Below are 10573 nucleotides of genomic sequence, written 5' to 3'. Positions count from 1 at the left end.
TGCGTACATAAAGTACCGGTGTTGTCAAATGACGTGTTGCGTACAATCATGGGATCTTATGATTAATCTTCTCGTATTGTTTACGGGTGATCCTGAACCATATAAAATTAAATTATGAGTACATATATATAAAATATCATGTTATTTTAAAAAGATGTGATTTATTTAATTTTTCTCCAATTATTTTCGTGACTAAACAAGTCTTGGATATCCGATTTTGTTTTGGTCATAGTTTCTTCGTTACAACTCCGTTTTCGTTGGTTCAACTTGCCACTTCCTTGGATCGAGTCCCTCTTTAAGAATATGAACTGTAAATACCTTAGTTTGTATTCGAAATCACATGTCAAAGGTCAAACTTTGGTGAAACTTATGAAGTTAATCATTTTTGTTACAAAAATATCATTTAATGACCATTTTTCTAAAAACACTTATACTTTGAATTAAATCATGAAATTTTTATGTGTTAACATATTCATAAGAAATATCATTTTTCCAGAATATAAACCTCCAATTCAAAGTTCAAGATGGTTTTTAATTATCCAACCCCAAACAGCCCCCGGTTGCACTCCGACGTCGTAAAAACAGTTTTTAAGGTGTTCTTTGAAAAACCAAGTTATACCTTGTTAAATTAGCATATATTTATGTTATATTACAGGTCTTGAAGTATTTTAAAAGTTAAGTTAGAAGGATCTATTTAGTTTGCAAACAAGTTTGAAAACATTCAAACTATGTTCTTGTTGTTAAAATTTTATACCACAAAATAAGATAGCTATATATATATGAATCGAATAAGGTTATGAACAAAGTTACTACCTCAAGTTACTTGGACAAGATTTCTGTAAAAGAGAAGTAAAAAATCTAGAACCAAAAGAGTGATGGAGTTGGATGAAAGATTGGAAGTAAACTTGTGTTCTTGAAAGGATTCTTGAAGTGTTTTTGTAAGGTTTTTCTTATGGTGTTTAAGTGATGTTTTTATGGCTAGATCTTCATGGATACTAGCTGAATGGTTATGGAGTTTCTTAAGAGTGTGTTTTTGGTTAAAGAAATGTGTAGTAAAATGAAAATGGAATGGAGTATAAATGGTGGTGTAAAAGGTGTATAAGTTTGTAATTTTGTGAAAAAATCTTTTAATCATGTGAAATTGTCATACTAGATAACAAAAGTAGTTACCTTATACATAAGGCATTGAACAAGGGCTGGTTGGTGGTGATTTGATGTGTATATACCAATAGTAAATACGTATAGAGGTTAGGTATGATACGAGTACATATACTCTAGATATACGTATAGAAAATCTTGTGAAAAATGGAATGAGAATTCAAATATAGCTATCTTTTGTGAATATACTTATATTGTTTTATGTATTTAAGTCCTTAAAAGTGATTAAATACATTACTTATACGATATATGTATAAACATTATAGGTCATAAGTATTTATGTCAAATAACGTTACGTATGGTTATCGTTTTGAAAACTTAGGTTAGTAGTTTCAAAATATACTTGTAACTTATTGTTATTAATACAAAATGAGGTATTAAAACATTCTTAGATCATGTTAAATATGTATATATACATATATATACACAAACGTATAATTATCATATGTTATATAGTTCGTGATATCATCGGTCAAACTAGATGGTCAAACGTTGTGTAGAACTCTTTTCAAAAACATAAATCTCAACAATTTGGATTGCTTATCATGTTGGTAAGGTTTAATTTATGTAAATATTAATCTTATAAGTATAGAACGATCGAAAAAGTGCGGGTCATTACAAATTTCCAGAATTACAAGGAACAGGAGAATGTTCTTTAGGAGAAGGTAATGAACCAATTGATGAAGCTGAAATGTTAGCTACACTTATAGCTAATGGATATGAACCAACAACAGAAGAAATTAAAATGCTAAAAGAAGAAGACAGATATCGATATAAATCATCGATAGAAGAACCTCCGAAATTAGAGTTAAAGCCACTTCCAAACCATTTGGAATACGCTTATTTACATGGTGAATCTGAATTACCTGTAATAATATCGTCTTCTCTTACTGAAAATGAGAAATCACAACTCATTTCTGTGTTGAAAGCTCATAAACCAGCCATTGCATGGAAGATTCATGATATTAAAGGAATAAGTCCTTCGTATTGCACACATAAAATCCTTATGGAAGAAGGTCATAAAACGTATGTGCAACGCCAACGAAGACTAAATCCTAATATGCAAGATGTAGTTAAGAAAGAGATTATTAAACTGCTAGATGCAGGTTTGATATATCCAATTTCTGATAGCCCATGGGTAAGCCCAGTTCAATGCGTGCCTAAGAAAGGTGGCATGACTGTCATTACAAATGAGAAAAATGAGCTTATTCCTACTCGGACTGTAACAGGATGGCGTGTATGTATTGATTATAGAAAATTAAATGACGCCACCAGAAAAGATCACTTTCCCTTACCTTTCATTGATCAAATGTTGGAAAGGTTAGCCGGAAACAGTTACTATTGTTTTCTAGATGGTTTTTCCGGATACTTTCAAATTCCAATTGCACCCGAAGATCAAGAGAAAACCACTTTCACGTGCCCTTATGGTACTTTTGCTTACAAACGCATGCCATTTGGACTTTGTAACGCCCCTGCAACCTTTCAAAGGTGTATGATGGCGATTTTTCATGACATGATAGAAGAATGCATGGAAGTATTCATGGATGACTTTTCAGTCTTCGGTGATACATTTAAATCATGTCTAGTTAATCTGGAACGAATGCTAATTAGATGCGAAAAATCAAATCTAGTACTTAATTGGGAGAAATGCCATTTCATGGTTAAAGAAGGCATCGTTCTTGGACATAAAATTTCAAAAGAAGGAATTGAAGTGGATAGAGCTAAAGTAGATGTAATTGCTAAACTTCCACATCCCACAAATGTTAGAGGAGTTAGGAGTTTTCTAGGGCATGCCGGTTTTTACCGACGTTTCATAAAAGATTTTTTTAAAATTACCACTCCTATGAATAAACTCCTAGAAAAGGATGCGCCATTCATCTTTTCAGATGAGTGTATCAAATCTTTTAATATTCTTAAAGAAAAACTCACTAATGCGCCGATCATGATAACACCAAATTGGAATCTACCATTTGAACTAATGTGCGATGCAAGTGATTTTGCAATGGGAGCCGTTTTAGGACAAAGGATTGAAAAACGATTTCAACCTATATATTATGCTAGTAAGACGTTACAAGGAGCACAAACGAACTATACAACTACTGAAAAAGAACTCCTTGCTATTGTCTTTGCTTTTGACAAATTTCGATCATATCTCGTTCTAGCAAAAACGGTGGTCTATACCGACCATTCTGCTCTTAGATACCTATTTTCAAAACAAGATGCTAAACCAAGATTAATCCGTTGGATCTTACTCTTACAAGAGTTTGATATTGAAATCCGAGATAAAAGAGGAGCAGAAAATCTCGCCGCTGATCATCTTTCTCGTCTTGAAAATCCCGAATTAGAAGTTCTAAATGAATCAGCCATACAAGACAACTTTCCTGATGAATATCTATTGAAGATAGATTATAAAGAAATCCCATGGTTTGCAGACTATGCAAACTACTTAGTTTGTGGATTCCTTGAAAAAGGATTATCGTACCAAAGACGAAAGAAATTCTTCAGTGATATAAAACACTATTTCTGGGAAGATCCACATCTGTTTAAAAGTTGTCCCGATGGAATAATACGCCGATGTGTATTTGGAGATGAAGCTAGTAAAATATTAAACCATTGTCACACAGGACCAACAGGAGGGCATTATGGGCCTCAACTAACAGCAAGAAAAGTTTATGAAGCTGGATTCTATTGGCCTACAATTTACAAAGACGCACACCTTCTTTGCAAATCCTGTGATGCTTGTCAAAGGGCCGGAAAAATAAGTCAACGTGATGAAATGCCACAAAATGTCATCCAAGTATGTGAAGTATTTGACATTTGGGGTATTGACTTTATGGGACCATTTCCAAAATCTCATAATAATCTATATATACTCGTAGCCATTGATTATGTATCTAAATGGGCGAAAGCACAAGCTCTCCCAACTAACGATGCACGAGTTGTAGTCAACTTTTTAAAACGTCTTTTTGCAAGGTTTGGAACACCGAAAGCTTTAATAAGTGATCGGGGTACTCATTTCTGTAATAATCAACTTGAGAAAGTTCTTAAAAGATATGGAGTAACTCATAAAATCTCCACCGCATATCATCCACAAACAAGTGGACAAGTTGAAAATACCAACCGAGCTTTAAAACGTATTCTAGAGAAAACCGTAGGATCAAATCCGAAGGAATGGTCCATTAAATTGGAGGATGCACTCTGGGCTTTTAGAACAGCCTACAAAACTCCAATTGGAACCACACCTTTTAGACTTGTTTATGGAAAAGCATGTCATCTTCCAGTAGAAATTGAACACAAAGCATTTTGGGCTTTGAAGACATGTAATCTTGATTTACATGAAGCCGGACGTCTACGATTAAGTCAACTAAACGAATTAGAAGAATTAAGACATGAAGCATACGAAAATTCGTTAATCTATAAAGAAAGAACGAAGAAATGGCATGATAAAAGAATCAGAAGTTCAAAAGAATTTAAAGAAGGAGACAGAGTTCTTCTTTTCAATTCACGATTCAAGCTATTTCCTGGAAAATTGAAATCAATATGGTCTGGACCATTCATAGTCAAAAGAGTTTTCCCATATGGAACGATAGAATTAATAAATTCAAATGGGATGGAATTTAAAGTTAATGGTCACAGAGTTAAACATTACATACATGGTCCAATGGAAGTCGACAACGAAGTTAATCACAATTTCGATACCACAACTAACTAAGTGTGGGGAGAATCAAGTCTTTAAAGGATAATATGTATTTCTGTTAGAGTTAGATTGTCTGTTTTCGTGTAGTTCTCGAAAATGGAACCCGAATGGTCTTTCCCTAGCAGACCCTAAAGAACTAGTCTTCTCCCCCCATTCTGAATTTTTATTTTTTTTTAGGTTTTTACAAAATGAAGACTACCTGTGAACTAAACCATGGTCTAATGCTACACGCTTTGATCACTAAACGTAATAATGACATACTCCCGAGTGAAATAGTATCATTAATCAGAGAAAGAATGGACGGAGTTAGAAAAGAATCCATATGCGAAGATAATAAGTTACAATTTGGTAAAGGAAAATCAAAATCCGCAGCGAAAAGAAGAGCACGACACCTAGAACGATGTCACAAATGCGGAAAATGGTCACATGGAGGTAAATGTTCAAATAATCAAACCTATTCAAATACCGAATTTGTTACTTTATGCAGAGACGGACCGTTCATATGTTTAGAAGAAAAGACACTGAATGCTCGAGGTTACGCCTATGTAGCCATGGAAAACCAATTAAACCGACTATCTTATGAATGGGATAGATCATATAACTAAGAAATCTATTTCACAGGTATGTCTGTACAGTTTTTATTTTTATTTTTATTTTTAACCTTTTGATACTAAACGCTAATTTGTTCCCTAAAAAGTATTAAATTGGTATTGAATAAAATTAGGTTTGGCGACCGAAATTATTGATATCATTCAAAAATTTATTACATCACTGCGAAATTTAACGTTTATTCTTAAGGTATAAATATCTTTAATCAATCAACCCAAAATATTTCAAAAATTCGTCATGAGTTAAATTAGGTCTTGGAACCGAAATTACTTTACCGAAAAGAGGGGCGCATATTTTTGATAATATTTGATTGATTAAAGTGGGATAAAAAGACAAAAAAGATTTTTAAATTTATTTTTACCATGTTTTTAAAATTAATATTTAAATCTTAAATTAATATTGTAAATTTTGTAAAAACAATATATTTAAAATTGTAAATATTTGAAAAATTAATATAAGTTTGATATGAATTTATGAATTTTTAAATTAAGTTTGGTGTGAATTTTTAAAATATAAATTTTTAATTTTATGCATTTTAAATTTTAAGTTTGGTGTGAATTTTTAATAATAATTTTGAATTTTATATTTAAGTTGTGTGAATTTAAAAACAAAAATTTACTTTATCTCATTAAGTTAAAAATATGATTTTTAAAATTCGTCGTAAGTTAAAGACTAGGTCTTTGAACCGAAATTGCTTTACCCGAGGGAGGGACGAGAACTTTTATTATCATTATTTTTAATCTTATTGATTTAAAGTATGCCAAAAACATTAAAAAAACCCAAAAATCTTAGCTTTTAAAACAATCGCTACAAAAAGACAAATTTTAAAATTTTGTCGAAGGACGGACTAGGACATCGATCCGAAACGACCTCGTCCTAAATAACAAGGGAAACAAAATTTTAAAATTAATTACTTAATTGTTTTAATAAGTTAATGATTATAAAAAAAAAAAAATATACCAAACTCCGCGAGTCGCGGAGTTTGGAGGGTTAATCCCCGCGACTCGCGGAGAGACCGGATTACAGAAAAAAAATAAGAGCTGCAACAGCTCAGTTTCACACTCCACAAACTCAAAAACAGCTGCGAAATACTGCCGAAAAACCACCCAAAAACACCCCAAAAATCCCAATTTTTAACCGTTAATCACCAAATCTTTTGCTAAAATCATGTTGAGAAGGATGCTATCTAAGAATTACTCAAGAAAAACAGTAAATTTCTACACCTAAACACCATTTAATTCGAAATTTGGTGTTCTTGAGTCATTTTTTTCCCCAATTTGATTTTGATGCTTTTTAGTGTAATTAGACTTAAATTGTTTATGTATTATGCTTGTATAACCTAGATTGATGCTGTTTAACATGATTAGAAGCCTTAAACTTCAAATTTTAAGTAATCTAGGGTTTGTGTTCTTGAGCAAATTTGGGGCTTTTTGATATAAACAGGTTATGGCCGATTTTTGTCATGAATTGTTGCTAAATTAAGTAGTGTAACATGTTTAGGTAGTTAAATGATCCAAACTTTGAGCCTAAACATGATTTTGAGAATTAAAGTGGACTTTTTCAAGTCTAAAATTCATGAACTTGATTTTTGAAAGATAATGCTATTTGAGACTTGTTTAATTGCTAGTAATGATTATTTTGACATGTTATTTGAGTTGAATGCTTATGAACTTGGCGAACATTTTCGTATATGCTTATTTGAAAAAGTGTAGATTTGATAAAAATGTGAAAATGAGCTTAAGTTTGATATAAATTGATAATGTCATTGTAATTATTTTGATTGATGATTTTGCTGACACTAATGCATATTTGGATGCACAAAAATTGTGTTTGATGTGTTTTGCAGAATGAAAGGGGTGAATCTTCATCCCAAGCCTGCAATGCTCCTGCTGAGAATTTAGAACAACAGGAGGTGGATAACTACTACAAGCAGGATATACCTCATCCAGTCATGACCTTTTCCGATATGCATTTGGAAGAGTTGCACCCGAACCTGAGATTTGACAGACTTTGGATAGATTATCCAAAATATCAACGGGGTTTGCATACTCTTCATTCCAAGGTTGTTGAGGTACCGAGGGTCATAGAATGGGGACCCTTAGAAGCTGTAGAATTGGCCGGGCCAATTAGGGAATTACTTGTACATAGGTATGGTAATTCTTCTTTTAATGACTGGATATGTTTATTCACCATACGTAGACCTGTATATAAAGTATGGTGTGAAGAATTGTTATGTAGTATAGAGTTGAATGATCGGGTAGCTAGTTTAACCGATCATTCTTTTATTAGATTTTTGTTAGGCGGTTCGATGCGCCACATGTCTTTACTGGACATGGCTCAGGCTTTACGTATATATACGCCTGAGGAGTTAGCGTCTGCCGATTGTAGAGGATTGATACTAAACGGTAGAAAGATAGATGAAAATTTTGATACACACGGTGTGTGGAGTCAAATGACAAGCCATCACCGTTTCAAAGGAGGAAATTACTCTTATTTGGATATAGATAGAGCCGAATTAAGAGTGATACATAGGTTTTTAGCTAATTCGATTACACAAAGGGGTAAGAACAAAGAAAAAGTTAATGAACAGGATTTGTTTTACCATATGTGTATTCGAGACCCACAAAGAGCTGTAAGTATACCATATTGTGTGGGTTATTATTTATCAGCTATGGTTCGGGGAATGCGACTACATAGCATAATAGGAGGTGGTATTTTTATTACTTTGATTGGTGAATATCTCGGTGTGGATATAAGTCGGGGGGGATTATTAGTAGAAGAACCAGAACCCCGCGATACTATAGGTTTAAATGTATACCATGGTGCGAAAGTTTTGAAGAGGCGACATAACGCCGCAGTACGATACCATGGTAGACATCCACAGGTGGAGAGAAACCAGCAGCAAGGTAATGTAGGAGGGGGGAATGAGATGCAAGAAATGCATAGGTTTATAGCTTCTCAGGAATACGAAAATGCTAGACAGAGAGCATTTGAAGATTGGCAAGTTCATCAGAACCAGATCATAGCTCATTGCCAACATATAGGTAGAAACTATATTCCTACACCGAAACCCATCTTCCCTCCTTGGTCTATAGAGATGCAGCCACCATATCCTACGTATGACCCTGCCGAAGCATTCTATAGCACCTATGGTTATGCCTGGAACCCCTATTGGTACCAATATCATCCTTAGTTTACTTATTATTATTTTTTTGTAATTTGTAATTATTGATACATTTAATACTTTTGTTAATATTGTAATCATTTTTATAATTATCTAACTTTTATTCTTAGATTTTAATAATTTTTGAATGTGGGGTAATATACCAAACTTCAAAAATATGTATATATGTTTGCAGTTTATCTTATGTACACAACAGGGTAAAACAACGCATTTTCAAAGACTGGCATTAAGTTCAGCAAAAGCAACTAATTTTGACGACAAGATGCAAAATATATGTGAAATAACAACAAGACGGAATGAACAAATGATGTGCACCATTTATCATTCAGCAAACAAACGCCAATATATTTGGAAACTTTGGTAAAATTTAATCATTTTCACACTAATCACCCTCAATAATTTAAATTGTTACTGATTTCTTGCAAATGAGGGCATTGCAAGATCTTAAGTGTGGGAAGGGGTTAAATTCTTTCGGATTTTAAAATTTTTATCTTAAACACTTGGTTACCATTAAAAATACTAGTAAAGCAGTAGTTGTATTAGAATCTAGTGCTCTCTGATAAAGAACAGCCCTAGTCTTATATACTGACTACCCAATTCTAGTAAAATTTTTCAAAATTTTCAATTAAATGAATTCAAAATCATGTTTATACATATTTATGAACGATAAAACTAGGTTTTAACACCGAAATTATTGTTACCTCGGAAAGGACATAAATTAAGAAACAAACTAAAATGTTAAAATTCATTTAAAATGGAATAACGGACGATAAAAAGGAAAATAAAAGCCAAGTGTGGGAAAATTTACCAAGTTATCTTAAACATATGTCACATATATCTGTAACAAATAACTGAAAATACTTTTGCTTTGGACTAAACTAAACTGTTTTTACCCGATGGATCTACATGATGAATCAATTCCATCATTAAAAGGAAGTAAAGTCTTCCAAAAAAGAAACGCGCTTCTTGATTTAGGTCATGAAGTTGTCGTCCAGACCAGCTGTAGGTTGACGAAAAATCTAGAAAAGTCATCACTAAAATCAGCAGGAAATCCACGGACCTCAGCATCAAACAGGGTCGCCAAGTGGTCAGATTTATCCTAACCATGAGAAGGATTTATCTCGTACAATGGGGGGGCACCATGCAAATTAGCTGGATAAGACTAATGAATCAGATCCCCAGAAAGGATAATCTCCTTAAAGATTAAAAATCAGCTTTTAAGACTGATATTACTCAATCCTAGAGATTGACCTTAAAGATTGAGAATTATAAACTCATGGAATTCGATGATATCTAAACTCGAGCTTAAACGAGAAAATATTTTGATCAAAATTACAAACCGATTTGTTTTCTGAAAACCCTATTTTCAATGCGTTCATTACCATTGAACGTAAAATCCTAGGAATTCACCTGGAATTCATTAGGTCACCTGAACTAAATCGGGTGTCAACCGTAAGAACGGTGGTTGCATAGTGGTCAAAGACAGGACCTTGTGCCAGACCGAAAAATTATAAGGGTGAGCTTTACTATTGCTCCTACCAAGGATAGTAATTGCGTCCGACACGTTATAGGCCATAATCAAAAGCATGTCACGGGACATTGCCTTAACAGTTGCTTGTTCAACGCTTTCCTTTCAACCGGACGGTAGTTTACCGAAAGGTAATATACGGGACAAGTAAACTAGACGTGTTGCTTTCCAAATACAAGGTTAGCAAGTGGGTGACACAAAACCATAAGTTTTGAGCTAAAATTTTCAAATCTGAAACCCACCAAACCCACAAAAATATTTTGCAAACACCGGTAAAGGGTTATCCCGGAAAACTTATCTAGGGTAAAAACTAGATTTAATTTTCAAAAGATCAAATGTTTTCATAAAGATCCAATTTCCTTAATGGATCTAAATTTTTATAGTCATGTGGGACTGT

This window comes from Rutidosis leptorrhynchoides, chromosome 3 (assembly GCF_046630445.1).
Source record: "Rutidosis leptorrhynchoides isolate AG116_Rl617_1_P2 chromosome 3, CSIRO_AGI_Rlap_v1, whole genome shotgun sequence".
NCBI classification, from domain to species: Eukaryota; Viridiplantae; Streptophyta; class Magnoliopsida; order Asterales; family Asteraceae; genus Rutidosis; species Rutidosis leptorrhynchoides.
Note: the sequence above shows the minus strand (reverse complement) of the source record.